The 21,909-nt window shown below is 40.6% G+C and overlaps 1 pseudogene; it reads right to left on the reverse strand.

The window, feature by feature from the left end:
- Nucleotides 1–2,306: 2,306 nt before the first annotated feature.
- LOC122659459 lies at nucleotides 2,307–5,718 on the reverse strand (annotated as a pseudogene).
- Nucleotides 5,719–21,909: the final 16,191 nt, after the last annotated feature.

Raw genomic sequence — 21,909 nt, forward strand, 5'->3', positions numbered from 1 at the left:
GGAACCTTGGCAGGGCCGGGGCTGGCGGTGTTCTTAGGAATGACCAGGCAATTCCATTATCAGCTTTTGGTGTGTTCCTGGGTACTAAATCAAATTATGTGGCTGAGTTTATGTGCATGGCTTCTTGTTGCGAAGGAGTTGGGGGTGCACAGGTTGTGGATTGAGTGTGACTTAGTGGCAGTGTTGTTAGTGGTCCAGTCTGGGTCTGCTCCTTGGTTTGTGCATCAACTATAGAATAGCCTTTTCCCTTATTTGAAAGCTATCCACTGGAGGATTTCTCACTGTTTCAAAGAAGTGAACCTGGTGGTATATTTTCTTGCTAAGTACTCGATAAAGCACGGTTCATCTTTTGTTTGGGATTCTGATTTCCCTTCTCCTGTGAAAGCTTATTTATTAGATGATGCTCTAGGGCGCCAAAGACTTAGGTTTGACTAGAACCTCTTTCTTTGGTGTAGTTAGGGCACTATAATCGTCTGGGTATGCCTGGACGTTAAATTTTTGTTCTTTTCTTTTTCTTATTAATCCATTCTTTGTTGATCTTTAGCAAAAAAAGAAAAAAAGGGGTAATTGCTATCACTATCCTATACTTAGCCTATATTTATTAAAACTACTCTACTTTAAACTTCTTTTCTGATACTACCCTACTTTTAAACTTTTACATCTCCTTCTACCCTCATGTTTTTAAATACCCAGATTGCCCTTCCTTTTCACCTAGTAACCTGCTAATCTATTTAATCTACAATTCATCTTCTACTTTTTACTATTTTTGTCATTAAAATAGTAAAAAATGAAAGCACCCACCCGCTTCTTCCCTCTTTCTTTTTTTGCTCCATTCGGTTTTTTTTTCCTTCAATTTTTCTATTTAATTAATTTTTTATTCAACATTTCATCCTCTTTGTTGTTCTTTGAACAGATCATGGTTCTAAGTATCGGTATCGTAGCGCCCGTATCAGGCAAAACGTACCGGTTTTGCTAGTCACCAATACCGATACCGTGCCGATACCGTATTGGTAGCATGGTACGGAGAAGGGGTAAAATGGTCAAAAACTCATTTTTTAAGGAGATTCAGGGGTAATTTTGCTTGATACAATCGATCCAGGCCGATACCGTATCGGTATCGTATCGATTTTGTAGGTTACTGATACCCATTCTGATACCATGCACAAAACCATGGAACAGATCGACTCTCTTCAAAAATAGTAAAAAGTAAATTGAACAAAAAGAGGAAGAGAGAGAAGAAGTGGGGTGCTTTGAAGAGAGTCGATATGTTCCATGGTTTTAGTGCACGATATCGAAATGGGTATCGGTAACCTGCAAAACCGATACGATACTGGTACGGTATCGGCCTGGATCGGCTGTATTGGGCAAAATTACCCCTGAATCTCCTTAAAAAATGAGTTTTCTGACCATTTTTACCCATTGTCTATACCGTGCTATCGATACGGTATTGGCATGGTATCGGTATCGATGACTAGTTAATGCCGATATTTAGAACCATGATCTGTTCGAAGAACAACGATGATGATGAATTGTTGAATAAAAAATTAATTAAATAGAAAAATTGAAGAAAAAACAGACAAAAAAGGGAATGGAGTAAAAAACGGGAGAGAGAAGAAGCGGGTGGGTGCTTTCATTTTTTACTATTTTAATGACAAAATTAGTAAAAAGTAAAAGATGAATGGTGGGTTAAATAGATTAGTAGGTTACTAGGTGAAAAGGAAGGGCAATCTAGGTATTCAAAAACATGAGGGTAGAAGGAGATGTAAAAGTTTCAAAGCAGGGTAGTATTCGAAAAGAAGTTTAAGGTAGGATAGTTTTAATAAATTTAAGCTACGTGTAGGGTAGTGATAGTAATTGGCCCCCAAGAAAAAATGGACTTTGTAATTCAGATGATGAAATGAAATGAAAGACTGAAACAAGAATGGATCTTAAATGGACTTTCTTTATTTCACCATGTAGATTAAGAACATTGTAAGCCTCGCAAGAAGAATTACAAAGACAGAAGAAACTATTCTAAATTACTTTACTCCAACTCCTAAGAAAAAGATAAATTTGCAATGTTTTGATCAAACTTTGGCTGCCTTTCTCCTTTCCCGTTCTCCTTTTATATGCACTTGGTTACAACCTCTCCATCGTCCAGGACAATTCTACCCTTAATAGCTACCAAAGCTTATCCAAACTGAGCAAACCGTTCTAACCAGAATCACGACCAGTTTATTTAAGTCAAACCAATCTGAAACATATCTAACCCAAAAAATAGGGAATAAACAAGTAGTAGTAGCAGTACTAGTAACCAATGAAGTAGTACTGCCTACTACTACTGAACGAGTGCATTAGGACCAGAGCAACCATTCAAGACAAGGGTTCCACACCCACTGAACCAAGAACCTCCTTCCCACCCCATTCATGTACGTTGTACATCGCTCCATCTTCTCCCTCCAACAATTGCCCTGGGTTACCGCCTGTACCTCCTGGCCCATATATACCAATACACACATCGGCGATCCCCACATGATAGATTGCATCTGGCCCTCCAAACCACGCGTTCACCAATGGGCTCGTCGCTAGCTCCGCTAACTCGTGAGCTATCGTGCGTATCATCCCGTGCACACCTAAATCACCGTTGAGTGTTTTCATTCGCTTCACACCCATCAATTGAGGAGAGGAAGAAGGAGAACTCTTTTCTATTGGAGTCATAAAACTAACATGCGGCAGGACTGTATGCAAAGCCGGTACCCGACACAAGTGGTGTAGACACGCGTCTCTTTTGCCGCCGCCGCCATCTCCCTCCTCGTCCTGTTCACCCCTCTGGTGACCACATGGCGGCCAAGGCCAAACCACCAAAAGAACACCACCACAACTGATCTGGAGTTCAGAGGTTCAAAGGAATCCAACGGCTCATACATCGGAACCTTCAAGTACCACATGGGCCCAGTCCTCACCGGCAACATCACCATCCACATCATATGGTATGGCAACTGACAGAAATCCCAGAAACACATCATCCGTTGTTTCCTCAACTCCATCTCCGCCATCAATGCCAAACACCCCTCCTTGGCCGACTGGTGGAAGACAATCCAACTCTACATGAACCAAACCGGATCCAATGTCAGCCAGACCGTCCTGCTCGGCGGATAGAAGAACTACCCGGACACGCGCACAGTTCTTTGCACTGGGTGGCTGAGTTACCCACCCAGGCAAAAGGCAAAGTGTACCCAACAATTGAGGAGAAGGTGAAGTAATGGTACCCACGTATAGCCGTACAGAAATGTTGCACCTGAACATCGTCGGAGGTGAGGAGCAGGTAGACACCACTCTTCGGGTCAATGGGTAAAGGTCGGGTTCGGGCCGTAATGGCGCTTTTGATAATGGATTGAAAGGAGAGGAAAGTGAGGGACTTGCCATGAGAGTAAAAACGGTCGTTCTTCTGTCCGCCGAGCAGGACGGTCTGGCTGATGTTGGATCCAGTTTGGTCCATGTAGAGCTGGATTGTCTTCCACCAATCGACCACGGAGGGGTGTTTGGCATCGATGGTGCAGAAGGAGTTGAGGAAGCCACTGATGATGTGTTTCTGGGATTTCTGCCAGTTGCCGTACCATATGATGTGGATAGTGATGTTGCCGATGAGGACTGGGCCCATGTGGTACGTGAAGCTTACGACGTGTGAGCCATTGGACTCCTTTGAGCCTCCAAAATCCATATCAGTTGTGGTGGTGTTCAGTTGGTGGTTGGGCCTTGGCCGCCATCCGGTCACCAGAGGGGTGAAGAGGACGAGGAGGGAGACGGCGGCAGCAAAGGAGACGAGTGTCGACACCAGTTGTGCCGGGTACCGGCTTCGTATACAGTCCTACTGCATGTTAGTTTTATGGCTCCAGTAGAACAGACTTCTCCTTCTTCCTCTCATGGTTATATAAATAGGCATATTCAAAAAACCGCGCTTATGGTAGCGTTTGTCATAAGTCCTCATTTCCTCCTCCACGATAATGGCAGCAGTTGACGCAGTTAGAAGACCAGACATATAAGTCATGCCAAAGGAAAGCAGGAGGAGGAAGGAAGGAAGGAAGGAAGAAAAGATAAGAAAGAGAGTGAGACTATGAGAGAGTTCAGTTTTGTGGAGCCCAACAAAACAAACGCTCAATCAATAATTTCACATGCACAAGTTATTCTTAAGAAAGAGAGTGAGACTATGAGAGAGTTCAGTTTTGTGGAGCCCAACAAAACAAATGCTCAATCAATAATTTCACATGCACAAGTTATTCTTAGATAGCTGGGCTGCTGCCAACCAGTCTGCTCATTAATAATAAGAATCTATATTTGGTTTTCTGTTTAATCAGAATCATGTATAAGAAAAAAACCTATTGAAACTCAAGAGTGAAGAGAATGGGAGAGAGACCGATAGAGACATTTATCAACCCCTAACCACTATTATATATAGTGCCTCAATCAAAGGCTATCCCTGGTTTTACTTTTCCAGTAATCAACATCAAGATCCTTCATACATGTGTTGAACACACAATACAGATGGTAGTGACGATCAGTTCAAATCGGTCAAAAAACCCTTCAAAATCATTTTTTTATGAATCCGATCATATATCAGTTAGAGTTGATGGGTGTTGTGATTTTGGGATCAGATTAGCCGATATTCTCTGGATTGAATCTATCAAAATTGGTTGGTATCGATTCGTATCGGTCAAGATAATATAAAAAATTAAAAAAAAAACTTAAAAACTTTGAAAAAATAAAAAACTATTCAATTAGATAGGTCAAAGATCGGATCGGATCGATCGACCCAACCGAATTGGGCAATCCAATCAACGATCCAATCAAACTTTATTGTATCGATCAAACCTCGGGATCAGTCTCAATCAATACCGATCCGATCTGACCAACATTGACCGATCTGATCCGATACCTCAAACCATGATAGTAACGGACTACTTACTGGTAAGGGCAGACTGGGCAGTAGACAAAATGACAGACATCAGCATTAAGATATTAACAACTATAATAATAATGAAGATAATTATAAACAAATAAACAAGATCAGATGAGCTTTTTCACCCTGAATTCCTTTTCACCCTTTCTCCTTTCACACATGCACCTACAAGGTCTACAACCCCTAAACTAAATAACACCAAATGAAAGGTAGAGATTTTGGACCATCACAGCTAGTAAACAGAGCGCATATCTGGAAGGTCCCCAACCACCGACTACTCTCATTTAGCACCACAGACCCAACCGTTCCAGACTGTTATACACCAAGAGGTTCAAGAAACTAGTGGAAACTAGTAGAAACATTCACGTGTCTTACACCTAGTGTACATCCATAACACAGACTTGATCAAAGACATCACTGTAGACTTATTGTTACGATCTTGTTTTGGTAAAAGACTTATGACTATGCTCCACCAACCCCTTTAGATGAGCTTTTTCTCCAATCTCACATGGACCTACCAGAGCTACAACTAGAGATTGAAGAAGAAGCAGGTCAAAGACGGCATTCAAAGCACTTATGGGTGTTGGGTGTATGTGTATAGGAGCAGAAACGTTACCAAAAAACGGTATAGAAGCAGAAACCAAATGAGGAAAAAGCAAAATTGAACAGAAAAGAGGGTTTTTGTTAGCAAATGGTTTGAGAGACTCACATGGGACGACAATAGTAGCTACTGACACTAATTGGAAGGGTGAGAACATTACTCTAGAACTAGGAATAGCCATCCCTATCTGGTCTTCTTTAGAGAAGGTGAAGGGAGACAGAAAGGTTTCGGGAGGTGGTGCCCACATATTTGGCGGTTTCAATCGGTGGGTTTTGAATGTAGAAAACAAGAAAAAAAAGAAGTTAGAAAACCAGAAGAAGAAGAAGAAGAAGAGGTCAAAGTGGGCCCATTGAGTATTATTTAATCAGCTATTAGAAGAGGGTAAAATTGGTATTTTACATTGTATTATTTAACATTATCCATTCAGGGGTTGCGGCTGTATAATTTAGAAACACAGGGGTCGCTCTATATTTAATACAAATCTCAAGGGATGGCAGTGTAATTTTCCCATAAAAAAATAGATTTTTAATTTAAATTTTTTCTCTTGTTTGTACTGGTCCATCAAGACGGGATCAGTCAGGAATCAGTATTGATCTCAACCAATATTGATATGAATTAGACGATCCAATACCGATACTGATACGAATTGGCCGATCCGATTCCAACTTTGGCCTTAATTCACATGGCAGTTGATGTAGGATCCAGATCTTCTACGGCGCATTGCCCATCCTGCGCCGTGTTGTGCAAACATAGGGCTGTGGGCAGGGGTAAGGCGGTCATTGCGTGCAGCCTTGTGTCTGTGAAACACGGCACAAGACAGGGAGAGTTAGAGGTGTGTAAGAGAGAGAAAGAGAGATTTGAGATTAGATTCTTGATTTAGATTCCTGGACTCTATCTTAATTATCTATTTAATCTCAATCACGATTTATTAATTCTTAAAAAAAAAGAGGGAGAGGAAAAAAGAAAAATAGAAAGAAAAAAAAAAATAGGGGAATGGAAGTTAACTGTCCGTTAATTGGCATTTGGAGAATGGATCGTTATCCTCTGCTGTCTGTTGCCCGAATAGCACTTGTTATTCCCTCACATGGGGGCGAAATGACGACTTAACCTCCCTATTCGAACACACTGTCCGAAGGAGGTTAAATCGTCATTTTGCACCCCATGTGAGGGGATAGCACGGTAATAGTAGATAAAAATTCTTTGGAGAAGGTCATTGGAGAGGAATCCTCCTCAATGTCGTTGGAGAAGATCCGGATTCGAACCATGATACGATCCAAGAGGGGGACGTTGTGCGGTTCCTCTCATAGGGGAATTAAAATCCTTTGCAGTACTGGCGGGGCGACAGTGCACATCTGATGGCATAGCAGAGTCCATCTGTGCCATGTGAATCACATGGCCTCTGTTGTACCGTCAGATCGGCACCGCCGCCCCGCCGGTACTGCAGAAGATCCTGGTCTCTCATAGGGGGGCTGAAATGATCATTCCATCCCTTGACTGAAAGAATGAGTGGGCAAAAGGAATGTGAGTCAAGAAATTTCTATATAAGTGTATCTATTTACCAATCTTTGTTGTTTTTTCTTTGGTAACCTTTACTAGTCTTTGTTGACGTAGATGTGTTCACGTCAATAATGGAGGTCCTCCCCTCTTGCATTGACAGGATCTGTTTTGCTCTTGCATCCTAGGACTCTCATGGCTATATAAGTGCTTCATGGGATAATGCAAAATGAAAAAGAGACTCACATTCCCTGGGATTCCCCTACTTGCTAATCTCCCAACCCCCAACTCCCACACCCACTCAGGCCCACGATTCCTTTTCTATAGCCTCATCAACGACATACACAATACCCACTCACCCATTAAGCTGTAGGCGATTTTTAGCCCAAGCCCACAACTACAAATTAAAGATCATGGGTCATTTTGAGGTGTCTCAGTTCCTCTTCTTCCTCTTGTTATGTGCAGTTGCAATATCAGCCTCGAATGTCTCAACGGCGATGCCACATTGTCAAGATAAATGTGGCAATTTAACAGTTCCATATCCGTTCGGGTTTGGAGCTAGAGGCTGTTACAGACAAGGTTTTCAACTAACATGTCGTAACAGTCTTAGCAACACCCCAAAGTTGTTCTTGGGGGATCTTGAAGTTGTAGACATTTCAATACAAGGTCAAGTGCAAATCCTATCCAACTTAACCAAAGATTGTTACAATGGCTCAGGCTTCACATACCAGTATAACCCAAGCTACAGTTTGAATGGCCCGTTCACATTCTCAGACACGGAGAATAGATTCACTGCATTGGGCTGCGACACTATAGCATCCATCCGTGATGCAATTATCGGCTCCAATTTTAGCAGCGGATGTAATTTGGTTTGTAACAATCAAACTTTTGTGAGTAGTGAGACATGATCCGTCGGATGCTGCCAAAATTTCATTCCGAAGGGGTATAAAAATTTCGTCATAAGCGTCACAAGCTACAACGGCCACGAAGAAGTTTTGTCTTTCAATCCCTGTGGCTATGCTTTCTTGGTTGACAAGAACTGGTCAACAGTCTTACTATCTGATTTGCTCAAAAATTTTAACACCACTGTACTACCAGTCCCAGTCGTTCTTGATTGGGCAATTGAGTGGAGTCAAACAACAATCGAGAGCCATTCATGCAAGCATGAACCTAATTATGCTTGTGGCAGGCAAACATAGCTATTGCAATGCATCGAAGAATGGTCTCGGTTATAGTTGCAACTGTGATAAAGGTTACCAAGGGAATCCGTATCTCCCGGACGGATGCCAAGGTAACTCTTACCATATGAGTCTTCATAAGATCCGGGTGATATATTCTGTAGCAGTGATATATTCTGTAGCATTATCTTAGGAGCTAATTAGGGTGATTTATTCTCTCATATCTTCTTTCATATCCGTTACTTAATCATAGGAGTTATTTTGGGATTTGTTCCCTGTAATCTTTGTATAAATTTATACTCTTACCTCAATGAAATACACACAAATTCAAATTCAAATTCTGCTGTCCATACTCTTATCATGGTATCAGCCTAAACGTTTCTGGGATCCCTCATTCTCACGATGGATAATGGGAATACTAATCCCACTGCTGCTGAAGAAGCCACTCCAATTGCAACTTCAACAGCCATACCCACTTATTCACCTTACTTCTTGCATTCTTCTGATCAACCAGGTACAGCACTCGTTACACCAGTACTTGATGGTGATAACTTTTCGACATGGCATCGCGCCATGGTCATGGCGCTTGAGGCGAAAAACAAGCTTCAATTTCTTGATGGTTCTTTGCCCAAGCCAGCTCCAACATCTGCTGACCTTCCACATTGGATTCGCTGCAACAGCATGGTAAGGTCATGGATCGTACATTCCATTGTCCCCACCATTGCTCATAGCATACTCTGGATCAACTCTACCCGTGATGCCTGGCTCGATTTACACGATCGATTCTCTCAGAAGAATGCTCCTCGGATTTTCGAAATTCGTAGATCCATCTCCACATTAAGCCAAGGTCTTGACTCCATTTCAGCCTTTTACACCAAACTGAAGAGTCTTCGAGATGAGCTATCTTCATACCGAGCCATGCCATCCTGCTCGTGTGGAACTGCTGCCACACTTCAAGGATACCTTGAATCTGATTCCTTAATGGATTTTCTTCAGGGATTAAATGATTCATACTTTAATGTTCGCAGCCAGATCCTATTAATGGATCCACTGCCTACGATTGCAAAGGCTTACTCTTTCTTATTGCAAGAAGAGCGACAACGCTCCATCCATTCTCTTCCTACTTCACATGTTGAACATGTTGCTATGGCAGCCGGTCACAAAGGAGCAAACCCGCGTGCATCCAAGCCTGCTTACCACTGTGACTTCTGTGGCAAAGATGGCCACTCAGAGGCACGCTGTTTCAAAAAACACGGGTTCCCCGACAACCGCAATAGAACCAACACCAAAAGCACATCTAATTCTCGCAGCCCTGCTGCCCATCGTGCAACAACAATGCCGTCTTCTTCTATTGCCGTTGCTACCACTGCTGCTCCAAATTTATCTGCCGAGCAGATACACCAACTCTTGGCATTACTTCCTGTGGGTAACCCTCATCCCCTCGCAAATCTTGCAGGTACATTTTGTCTAGCAACTTCAATCCGTTCTTCCCCTTGGATAATCGATTCAGGGGCAACCGATCACATCTCTTCTGATTTATCAATTTTTTCAAATATTGCAAATCCTACCCATGTGTTACCTATTACATTGCCAAATGGTGCTCAAACACCCGTTCTCCATATAGGCACTATTACTTTGTCATCTTCCTTAGCCCTTGAGAATGTCCTCTATGTTCCCACTTTTCATTTTAATTTGCTTTCCGTTCCCCGGCTAACCTCTACTACCTCTTGCGAAGTTCATTTTACTAATAATTCCTGTGTTTTTCAGGACCCACTCTCGAAGAGGATTTTTGCGACGGGTAAACGTCATGGTAATCTCTACTACCTGGACATCCCACAGCGGTCGGTTGCCGCTGCCAATAAAATATCTCCTGACTTATGGCATTGCCGCTTAGGTCATCCGGGTTCTTCCATTTTATCTCCTTTAAAACATTTGGATCCTGCTATCTCATTTAATAAGGATTGTCCTTGTATTGTTTGCCCACTTGCAAAACAAAATCGTCTTCCATTTCCTACTAGTTCAATTTCTACTACCAATTATTTTGATATGATACATCTAGATGTTTGGGGACCATATCGTACCCAATCCTTATCTGGTGCAAGGTATTTTTTAACAATTGTGGACGATTTTTCTAGAAGCACTTGGCTTTATCTCATGCAAACAAAGGCTGAAGTACCAACACTGGTTCAATCTTTCTTTGCCATGATACAAAGGCAATTTGACACCAAAATAAAAATCATCCGTTCTGATCATGGTACAGAATTTCTAAATCATCCAACATCTCAGTTTTTTCAATCAAGTGGGGTTATACATCAATTAAGTTGCGTTTCCACCCCTCAACAAAATGAAGTGGTGGAACGCAAACACCGTCATCTTCTCAACGTAGCCCGAGCATTACGTTTTCATGCCCACTTGCCATTAGAATTTTGGGGGGACTGTGTTCTTACTGCCACATATCTTATCAACCGCTTACCCACTTCTGTATTGCAAGGCATATTTCTATCTTCTACATCATCACTCCAACTGCGTGGTTACTGTGATTCGGATTGGGCAACTTGTCCAACAACCAGAAGGTCAATGACTGGGTATTGCTTACTTCTTGGAACCAGCCCCATTTCTTGGAAGACAAAGAAACAAACCACAGACTCTCGTTCATCTGCAGAAGCGGAATACAGGGCCATGGCCGTTGCAACATGTGAAATCTCTTGGTTATCATATCTGTTGAAGGATCTGGGAATTACTCCAACATCACCAACACCATTATTTTGCGATAATTAGGCGGCCATCCATATCGCATCAAATCCTGTTTTTCATGAACGTACGAAACACATTGAAATAGACTGCCATGTGGTTCGTGAAAAACTTCAACAAGGCATTATTCGCCCGACAAAAATTGCAAGTTCAGATCAACTGGCCGATCTCTTCACCAAGTCCCTTGGTCGGGAACAATTTCAAAATCTAAGTTCCAAGTTGGGCATTTGTAACCTGCATGCTCCAACTTGAGGGGGAGTCTTACCATATGAGTCTTCATAAGATCCGAGTGATATATTCTGTAGCAGTGATATATTCTGTAGCATTATCTTAGGAGCTAATTAGGGTGATTTATTCTCTCATATCTTCTTTCATATCCGTTACTTAATCATAGGAGTTATTTTGGGATTTGTTCCCTGTAATCTTTGTATAAATTTATACTCTTACCTCAATGAAATACACACAAATTCAAATTCAAATTCTGCTGTCCATACTCTTATCAGTAACGTCTCTCTCTGTCTCATCCATTATCTGTACCAGATTTTGATTCCTTTGTTTTGTAGGTTTTTATTGTCAAACTTGATTATTAATTTCATATTTGTTTTTATAGAAAAAAAAATATAGACTTTGTTTTGTTTTTATTTTTTATTTTATGATCGAAACCTTATTTTGCTTTTTTTTTTTTTTGGGTAGAAAACCTTATTTTGCTTTTGAATTCAGGTTTTAGTCCCAATATGCAAACTTTATTTTTTTTTGAAAAAAAATGGAATATTTTATTTCCAATGTGAAAGGAAAAACAATACTGTACAGACGCAAGGGCTGCTTCCTCTCTCCCTCTCTCTTTTCCCTCTATTCCTTTTGAATTTTCCTCGCCAATCAGCCCATATCTCTAACAACTCTCCCCTGAACACCCATAGTATCGAAATCCAGAGAAATGTCTACTGAATCTGAATCGCTTTCCATGCTTCCCATGGCCTTCAATCCTCTCGGTCTCTTCTTTGATGTCTTTTTTTTTCCTCACTTCATATCTCCCTTGGCATAGATCATAGAGCCACGCACCGGGACCCACTAAAAGTAAACTCTTTTGGATGAACTTAGCCCTTTTCTAGGGCCTTTGAGGAAGCTTACAGCTCTTCATTGCCATGAAATTTTGCCTCACTTCATATCTCTCTTGGCATAGAGCAGAGAGCAATGCACAGGGACTCACTAAAAGTAAACTCTTTTGGATGAACTTAGCCCTTTTGTTGGGCCTTTGAGGAACCTTACAGCCCTTCATTGCCATGAAATCTTCCTCTTTTTCTTTGTTTGACAATGAAATAAACAACTTGGGCCAAACAAACAAACCCTCTATACTGTCCTAAATCCATGGAAATCTTGCCATTGTCATCGAAACCCAGAGACCCTCTGGTCGTGTAGTACCTGCCTCCTTTACCAGCGAAGATGACTTTCTATTCTCGCTTGGCATATATGGAACCGTGGTTGTTTCGGAATTTCGGTTAATGAGATTGGGTGGTGAAGGAGGGAGAGAGGTTTCTTTCTCCCCTCTTACGACACGCCGATCAACCCGAGAGGTGATTTTCTTTCTAATCACGCCGTTGGGTTTCTCTGATGCGTCATCTTCTTCTTTTATCTCCACACATCACAGTCTCTTTCGGTTCCCCCACTGAAAGAGGAAATAGGTTTCCAGACCTCTGCCTACTCGCTGATTCATAGTTTCCTTCTCCATTCCACAAGATCTATGGTCGTCGCAGAGAAACCGAAAGCAGAACGACCCCTTTAGACTAACAAGAAGAGAACTCCATTACAGAGCAACCAGCAGCCAAAAAACACTTGAAGAAGATGAGATTTTTAAGAAAGAAAATGAGAAGATTTCTTCAAAACAAAGAAAACCCAGATCACGTTTTTTTATTTGACGAATAACAATCGATCATTCTCTTCCCTTGGTTATCTCTTTCTCTACTCAGCTATGCCCTGCCCTTTCGTTTTCTCTTCTGTGTATCTCTTTCAAACTCGGTGTTCAGTGTTCTCTCTGTTGTTGGACCCCATATCGTAATATATGTATTTACTATATATAATTTCTATATAATACATAAATCTTCACTAATTAAGAGTTAAACCAAAATATTAGGTAACGTAATGAGACATCCAAAAATTTCATATAAAAAAATTGAAAATTGCCACTCAAACAACATTTACAACCAAGCTCTAAACCTTTTATGCTAATCTGTGTTGCAGATATAAATGAATGTACAAAGATCGATGGTCTAATAAATGCAGTCATATGGGCATTTGTATCAACCTGCCCGGGAGTTACCATTGCTCCTGTCCACCTGATTTTCAAGGTGATGGGACAAAAGATGGATTAGGCTGCATTCCGCCTAAGAAGTCTATTATGATAAAGATCATCATAGGTAATACTCATATTATGATTTATAGTATTTGGTTCCACGTGGCCGCTTGGCCGTTTTGTCACTGACTTTTAGAAATAAAAAAATGTAGAATTTCTTTAACATTGTATATATCTCTTGCAGCTTCTGTCCTAGGCGGTTTGGGATGCTCATTTATAGTCTTTGGTTCCTCGTGGTTACATAAAATATTGAAGAAAAGAAGGAAGAACAAACTTCAAAAACATGTTCTTCCAAAGGAATGGGGGTATCTTACTACAACAACAAGAAGTTTCAGATATTAAATCTGACAACATACTCTTGGATGATAGGTATAGAGCCAAGGTGTCAGACTTTGGGATTTCAAGGTCAGTGCCAATTGCAAATACTCACTTGACTACCTTAGTTCGAGGGACATTTGGGTATTTTGACCCAGAGTACTTCCAATCTAGCCATTACACAGATAAAAGTGATGTTTATAGCTTTGGAGTGGTTCTTATAGAGTTGTTAACAGGGGAAAAGCCTGTTTCTTCAAATAGATAAGAAGAGCACAGAGGTCTAGTTAGTTATTTTAATAGTGCAATGGAGAACAATAGGGTCTTTGAGATCCTTGCTGAACAAGTTGTGAAAGAAGGTAGAAAAAAGGACCTTGAGGCAGTTGCTGTACTTGCAAAAAGATGTGTGAACATGCATGGCAAGAACAGACCCACGATGAAAGAAGTGGCAACCAAGCTTGAGCGTTTGAGAGCTTCTCAATCAGAGAATTCGTCAAAGAATAAAAACAAGATGATTGCATTCTAACCGTGTAAATGGATAATTTTGTAATGTAAAACCACTAGTTTTGTAATCCCAAACTCAATTTTGAGTAATTTTGTTAACTTTAACAGTAAATGGATAATTTTTTGTAATGTAAAAAACAATAGTGTCTAATCTTGTAATTTTCCCTAACTTCTTCAATGGGCATAGATATGCAGATACCTATGATTATTATTGGACGGTATTGGAGGTTTCCCTATCTTAGGAAACCTCTAGTCCTTTCTATCTCACAAATCTCCTATTCCTCACATATGATATGGATTTACTTCTCTTAACAATATAGAACTCTATATCCATATCACACGCTTCTTCACTTCAACTATGTATATATATTCGAGAATCAATTAAGAATGAAGAATTATTATCCCACTCAACAATTATGAATGCCCATCCCTTGATCTGCTGGAATGGCTAGGATTGTTTAGAGAGAGAGTGAATTATGGTTTATTATCAATCAACCAAATCAAATTTGATTGAGATTCAGAATTGAATTTAGATTTGTTACTTCAAGAAGAGATCCCTTGATTGTGTGTTCATGCTATTGAAATATTGAAGTAGTAGGGGAAATGGTTCTGAAGTCTCTGTATATCCGTCATTCCATGGTCCTAAAAGTCGATTAACCTTTGGAATTGGTGTGTGATTTGTGTGATTACACTTTCATCAAAAAAAAAAAGAATTTCATGTTAACTTTTCAATCTATGTTGTACAATTTGGGTTCCAATGAAATGCTGATATAATTTTTTTCTGGTGGTGGACTTCCACATTTTGCGCAATAACATGAACTTTATACAACTGAACTAATGACATGGATACTAACCCACCAAGAAAAAGAAAAAGGATATAGAAACATACCTAATATGATTGTAAACCATCCGATATGAGTATCTGTTATCAATTGTTGAGTAGTGGTCCCCAGTAAATATCTTAACTTCATGATGATAACCATCTGAGCTGCATTTTCTTTGGAGATTGTGGATAGCAATAGTACCTGGTTGAAAATCTTTGGTTATTTTTAGCGGGTTATGTAAAATGGACAAGCTCCATTTATTTTTTTTCAAGGTTTTCCCCAGACTATACTTCTTGTCCCGTATCCTAATCTGAATCATTGACCCCTCTGAGTTGCAATGGCTTAAAACCAGAAGTATGATAGTTCGATCGCATTCATTTATGAGTATGACCTGTTCTTATTTCATAAAAACTACACGTCATCCCCTGGTTTTCAAATGAAACTCAGATCACCCCCTGAATTTTGAAAAAACTCAAATCACCCCGTGATTTGGACTCCAATATGACAAATTAGTCCCTATCGTTAGTTTTATGTTGTTAAGTGATGATGTCAGCCAATTAAATAAATTTAAATCCCGAAACTACCCTTGATCAACGTTGAAGATGAAGGAACGGTAGTATTGTAAATTTAATTCTAATGTTTTAGTACAAAGGTAAAATAGTCCTTTCACACCAATAACTAACAGCAAACTAACACCGTTGCTGTAGAGGGGGTGACTAGAGTTTTTCAAAAAACAAAGGGTGTTCTGAGTTTCATTTGAAAACCAGAGGATGACGTGTAATTTGTGTGTGTGTCCCAATATCTTTACAATTTATTTTTTTGGGGATACGCTTTCCAACGTCTATTTTGTAGATCTGAGGACTTGCATGTAATGTTTACTTTGTAGGCTTTTCTTCATCTAGGATATTGCCACTGGCTGGCTGCTTCTATTTTGTAGATTGGAGTGTGCATGTGAGTGGTAATATCTGAGTGCCTACATATATTAAAGCTATCGTTGATAGGCAACGGCAACACGGTCAGATTTTGGTATGATAAATGGGTAGGGAGTGAAAGCATTGATGAGTTGTTGAGCCCTGCTACTATTCCTCTTGATCTCTCAGCCACGATTTCAGATTTTTGGGAGGCGAATGATTGGGCTTTTCCGGAGGTGGGAAGCCCTTCCCTGCAAGCCGTTTTCAACATGATTCAAGGCATGAAGATCTCAGTCACTGATCTGCAGGACAAATGCTTTTGGGGGCACACGAAGTCAGGTTCCTTCAAGGTTAAATCCGCATGGGATGTGTTAAGAAAGAAGGCGAACACCTCCGAATGGGGCTGGGTGATTTGGCATAAACACCTGCTGCCACGCACATCACTGTTTGGATGGCGCATGATGTTTTGCGCACTCCCCACTGACGATAAGGTGAGGTGCAAAACAGTACCCCTGGTGTCAAGATGCGAACTTTGTCAGGCTGCCTACGAATCAGATATGCATCTCTTCCTGGAATGTGCATTCTTGGGCCAAGTTTGGATGGGGTGTCTCTATTACTTCAATGAGAGCTAGGGAGGGTTCCCAACTATGGAACTCCTTTTTCATGGTGGAGGAGAAAAGCCAAGGTCGTCTGCTTACTTGTGGCTTGGTGTAATGGTGGTTATCATATGTTACAATTTATGGCTGGAGCGCAACAGGAGAAGATATGAAAACTCAGTGAAAAGCCCTAAGTAAGTGGTTAGGCTATGCTTTAATGAAGTCACGAACAACAGCACAATACATGGGGTGCAGGTCAACTCAATACAAGCGCTGGTTTTGGCAAGAAGCCTATGGCTCTAAATCAATAGACCGGCAGCAAGGAATATCATTGAGGTCCATTGGAAGCAACCTCCCACAGGCTGGTGGAAACTCAACATTGATGGATCCTCAAGGGGTAATCCAGGCTCAGTAGGAGCAGGTGGAATCTTCCGCGATCACAGAGGTACAGTAGCAAGATGTTTTGCCACTTTCCAGGGGGTGGGTACCAACTATATGGCAGAAATGGAAGCATTCTTTGTTGGGGTGAAGCAAGCTCAATAGCTGAATATTGAAAGAATTTGGATCAAGAGTGATTCGGCTGCGGTGGTAACATGCATTTTTTCACGCAACATTCCTTGGTGCTTGCTACAAAAATAGTGGTCAATTTCACCATTCCTTGGCTCTATCCATTGGTGCATGACTCACTGCTACAGGGAAGCAAATGTGGTTGTGGATAAGCTAGCGAACTACACAACAAAAGAACAAACAACCAACTTCTGAAACTCTCCTCTGAGGTTCCTTACTCAAGCTACCTCCTGGGAAGCATCCGGGCGTCCTTATTATAGATTCTCTTAGAATTTTACTGCACTGCTTCAAATAGCAGGGACGGATCCTTCTTGTTGGCGAGGCTGAGAGCTCTTAGCTCTCACCTAGGCTTCAATTTTGTTTGTTTCATTTACCTTTTCTTGTAACTTGATTCTTTTACATTTCACATTATCAATACATTGCTGATCTTTAGAAAAAAAAAAAAAAAAGCTATCGTTTACCAAAACCAAATATTTGAAAACACCTGTCAGTTTTGAAAAATTACGCATGCCCCCAACTTTTGTAAAAAGTTTTCAAATGCATCCATCCCGTTAACGTGGAACTAACAACGTTAGAATTACTTGTCTTTTGACCAAATTACCCTTTCTGATAGGATAGAATGTCCATTCTGCCAAGCTTACCTCTAGGTCACGATTTGGGGATGATGAGTTACAGGTATCACAGAGGGAAATGAATTGGGTTTTGCTCCCCACCTGAGTTGCAGGTTTTGCTTCCCACCACCACTATTTCAAGTCTGAATCAGTGAGGGATTCGCTTGTGTGTGTAATTTGAAATGGGTTTTCTTGGGTAGCATAAAGGATGGATTCAGGGGTTTCTTTTGAGATCTGATTTTTGTCTGGTTAGTCTTAGGTGGGGATTTTGATGGTTTTGGTATTTGGAATTGAAGGTGAAGTTTGTGAGTGGTTTTAGGAATTTTATGGTTTGAATTCGAATTTTTGGGTGTGAATATAAGGGTTTGAGGATTTGCTGTTTGTGGGTCGGGTATTGATGTTTTGCTTTTCGGGTCGATCGACAGCTGGGTGGTTTGAAGTTTAGGTGAGAAAGGGAGGTGGGTTTCTTGCTTCAAGGAGTTGTTGAGGTGGATGGGAACTTGAATATTTCTCGTTCTTTCGTATGAACTAGGGCAGGTGGGATTTGGTTTTGGTATTTGGTGGGAATCTATTCTGGCATTTGGAGCATTTGGTGTTGGATATGTGTGTCCATCAAACCCGGTTCAATCCGGTTCGACCCAGTTTATTCTATAATAATCTTTTCATACATTTTTGTTTAATATGATCACATACGAAATAAACTTTTTGAGCAATGTATGTCCATAAGTTTTACTTTAAATTGGTAGTCACGACAAGGGTTTGGATTGGGCAACCCTTATCATATGGTCATCACATTGGGTATGCCTAGACATGTTTGATATTAGGGTACGAATGCAAGTACTCACATGTTGATGTGTGTATTGGCGAAAAATCTTATTTTGTTGATTCCCTCATGTATTACTGCCAGATGTAGGTTTGGGATAGACATGTGTCATCGAGACCTAGTACCTTAGACGGCCTTGTCACTGCATGATGTGAGCGTAGTCTTTGGTTCACCAATGACTGCGGTTTCGAGAGAACTAAAGTCGGTGTTCTGGGAATGCGTAAATGTTGTGTGAGTGTGGCATTTTTTATCTATGAATCGTTAATGAACCTACCTCATGACTCTATCCGATCTGATAATTCTACCAAGCATAAGTTCTATAACAAGGTATCGAACCTATGGATCTATTCCCTCTTTTTTTATTTCTAATTAATTGGTTAGTCCTTGGATCACTTTTTCTAAGTAATGGAGCAGAGGACCAAAACATGCCACTCAAAGACTCTACTAAGACAAAGATGGGCTGTCAAGAATGTAGAGGAGGTAGGATGGGCAGTTGGTCAGATCTAGTATGGATCATACATGGACGGTAGTTGGAGTCGGCAGCTCTCCTAGGGTTCCTTCATCTGGGATCCCTGGGGAAGAGGATCAAGTTGGCCCTTGCGAATAGCTTGATGACTATCTCCCTTTAACCCTTTGAGCGAAATGCGGCAAAAGGAAGGAAAATCCATGGACGAGTCACTCAACATGGTCTCCACTGCTCAATTGAGGAACATCAAGGGGAGTTAGTTTGTGGATGGTCGGATTTGAATCAGGATCCTGTACCGTTTTATTAAAATGGTTTTTGCAAAACATATTTTCACATAAAATAATAATTTATAGAGAGCATGTTCTCTATGCCGGGGGCAAAGGCTGTGGCCAGACACATGGGGGTGGGCGCAATGACCACCCTGCCCCCTAAGTGGTAGGCCCATGTGTCTGGGCGCAGCCTGCACTGCGGCACAGAGAACATGAGCTCTAATTTGTAATTATGTATTTGATTAAAGAGTTTAATCTTGTTTTGCAGATTATGATCATGTACACAGACGCTCTGATACGGTCATGTACCATGCAATGGGGTTTGGCAGTACTAGTGTACATGCCCTAAATTCCATTACGACGATGTTGTTTAGTGGAGGGTTGGTGTATATTTGATATGCCGGGGTATTTCTAGGATTTGCTAATTATTAATTAATTACTTTAAACTAGTATGGGCTTGATGCAATTTATTTAAGGTCCATTATTGTTTAATTTAATTAATTAAAATATTCCCTTTTACATTCTGCTTCTTCACTAATTAGAAGCTTATCACTTAAGTCCATTAGGGTTTCAAGTTAAACTGAAGAGAGAGAGAGAGAGAGAGTCAGACTCACATTGGGAATGGGGAGTCTCTTTAGGGCCTCACCTATATATAAAGACATCAAAGGGGAGGGGGCTGAATGAATTTTTTAGAGCATCCAAGACTGCTCCCTCTGGAAAAATCACAGGCACTCTCTCTCCTCTCTCATTCTTCTCTTTTGATCTCTTGCTCTCTAGGGTTTTGAGATCTGGTTAGGATTTTGGAAACCTAGTTTTTTGGATTAGATTCAAGTGTTTGAGAAGAAATTCTGGTTTGGCTTAGGGATCTTCTACTTGCATCAAGGAAATCCAGATTAGGGCTTGGTTGATTGGCTCGTTAGAGGAAGAACCATTATCTGGAGGAGGAGAAACACTTGAGGTTCAACAGGTTAGCAGATCTTAATGTTTATTTATTTACATTAAGTGTTTTAATTATTTGATAATCATAGGATGCAAAAGAAACCCAAATCGATCTCTTTCCACTGCGCATGCGGGTATAGGATGGATCGCTCATTCCATGGGATGGAAAAGAGGTGAGTGTTCTCTCTTGTGGATCCCATAATTTTTATGGACAAGAAAGAGAGGGTTTAGTGATAAATTTTTATATCAAACCCTTAATGGGATTCACTGGGGTTCCCATGGGAAACCCTGGGAAACCAGAATTTTAATTAGGGTTCCCATGGGTAACCATGGAATTGCTCTAGGGTCACCATGGGTTAACCTAGACTTTCCAATATTTGTGAACCCAACATGATGGACAATTGATTCATGTGTTATTGATTCCATGGTATATAGTTTGACCTACAATGTGGTATCACAACCACCTTTCTCACCCACTGATGTCATATAATTATTTGGATGTAATTATTGTGTATGGGATGCAATGTTTTTTTATTTAAATATTCATGGTAGAATATAGTTATGGATGATTGCACATGGGTTGTTAATATGGTTGTAACAACCTTCCCATGTGGCACATGGGTGGTTATAATGTAGTTATTCATGTAATAACCTTGCCATGAGTACATGGGTGGTTATGGTTGTTGTAACAACCTTATCCATGTATGATGATAAATTTTTTTATTTTATCATAGGGTTTAAAATTCTAAAATTAAAAAAATATATATATTTTTGTACCCTAGCTTCCCTGTGTACACCATGCTGCCTTTGCTCGTCCGTTGCTTGTGCCTGGAGCACACGCGGCGTACAGTTACAGCAGGGCCACGACCTGCACCTCGCTCACGCATGATGCAGGCTGCAGCCTGCACTCGGCCAGCACCTACGCCCACGTAGTCTCCCTTGTGCAGGCTGCGCGTGCCCAGTGATGCTGCCTGTGGTGCGCCTGTGTGTGCGAGTGCTGCCCAGTGATGTTTGACAGTGTTTTTTCTCAAGAAAAATAATTTTTTTTAACAAAACAGATTTTTATTTATTTTTATTGTTGTGGGTGGAAGAAGAATTAAATTGTTTTTTTATTGAGAGAGTGGGTATATGGTTTCACATGAGATGTGATGTTTTATTTCTGGAATGATCCATGTGATTGTGGGCCCCATACATGATGTTACATTGCCTATGTGATTATGGGATAGATTGACTTTCTAATAAAACGGATGACGTGTTTATGCATGTGATGCGTTGGTTTCTTTATGGGATTATGGGTGGATATGATGGTGGGTTGGTTTCTCCATGCGAGGTTTCTTTATTATGGAAAGGAAAGTGTATATAATTATTTTCTAGGTTTCCATTGTAATTTTAGTGGAGTTAGGACTTAGGACTCCCAGGGCATGTTGATGTCCACATGTGGCGCTCAAAGATTATGGAGATGCAAATCACCAACTTTGAAGACTTGACCGGATGGAAGAGATGGATGAGGTATAACATCTAGAACATCCTGGCATGATGATGCACCCATGATTCATAGAAAGTTATTAGATTTTAATTTTTTATAGGAGAGTTTAATTATCGCTTCTATTTAAAATTGCCGTCATCCCATAATCACTTTAATTTTTGCTAATAGCTAGTTAATTGTTATCCATATATGATGTGAGTTTTGTTATTATCCCTCTTTAATGGTAATACATGTATGATATGGATTAATGTAATCTGGTAGACCAAATCCATGGTCTCCCATTGAGGATAAATA

The sequence above is a fragment of the Telopea speciosissima genome, chromosome 4, assembly GCF_018873765.1.
Source record: "Telopea speciosissima isolate NSW1024214 ecotype Mountain lineage chromosome 4, Tspe_v1, whole genome shotgun sequence".
NCBI classification, from domain to species: Eukaryota; Viridiplantae; Streptophyta; class Magnoliopsida; order Proteales; family Proteaceae; genus Telopea; species Telopea speciosissima.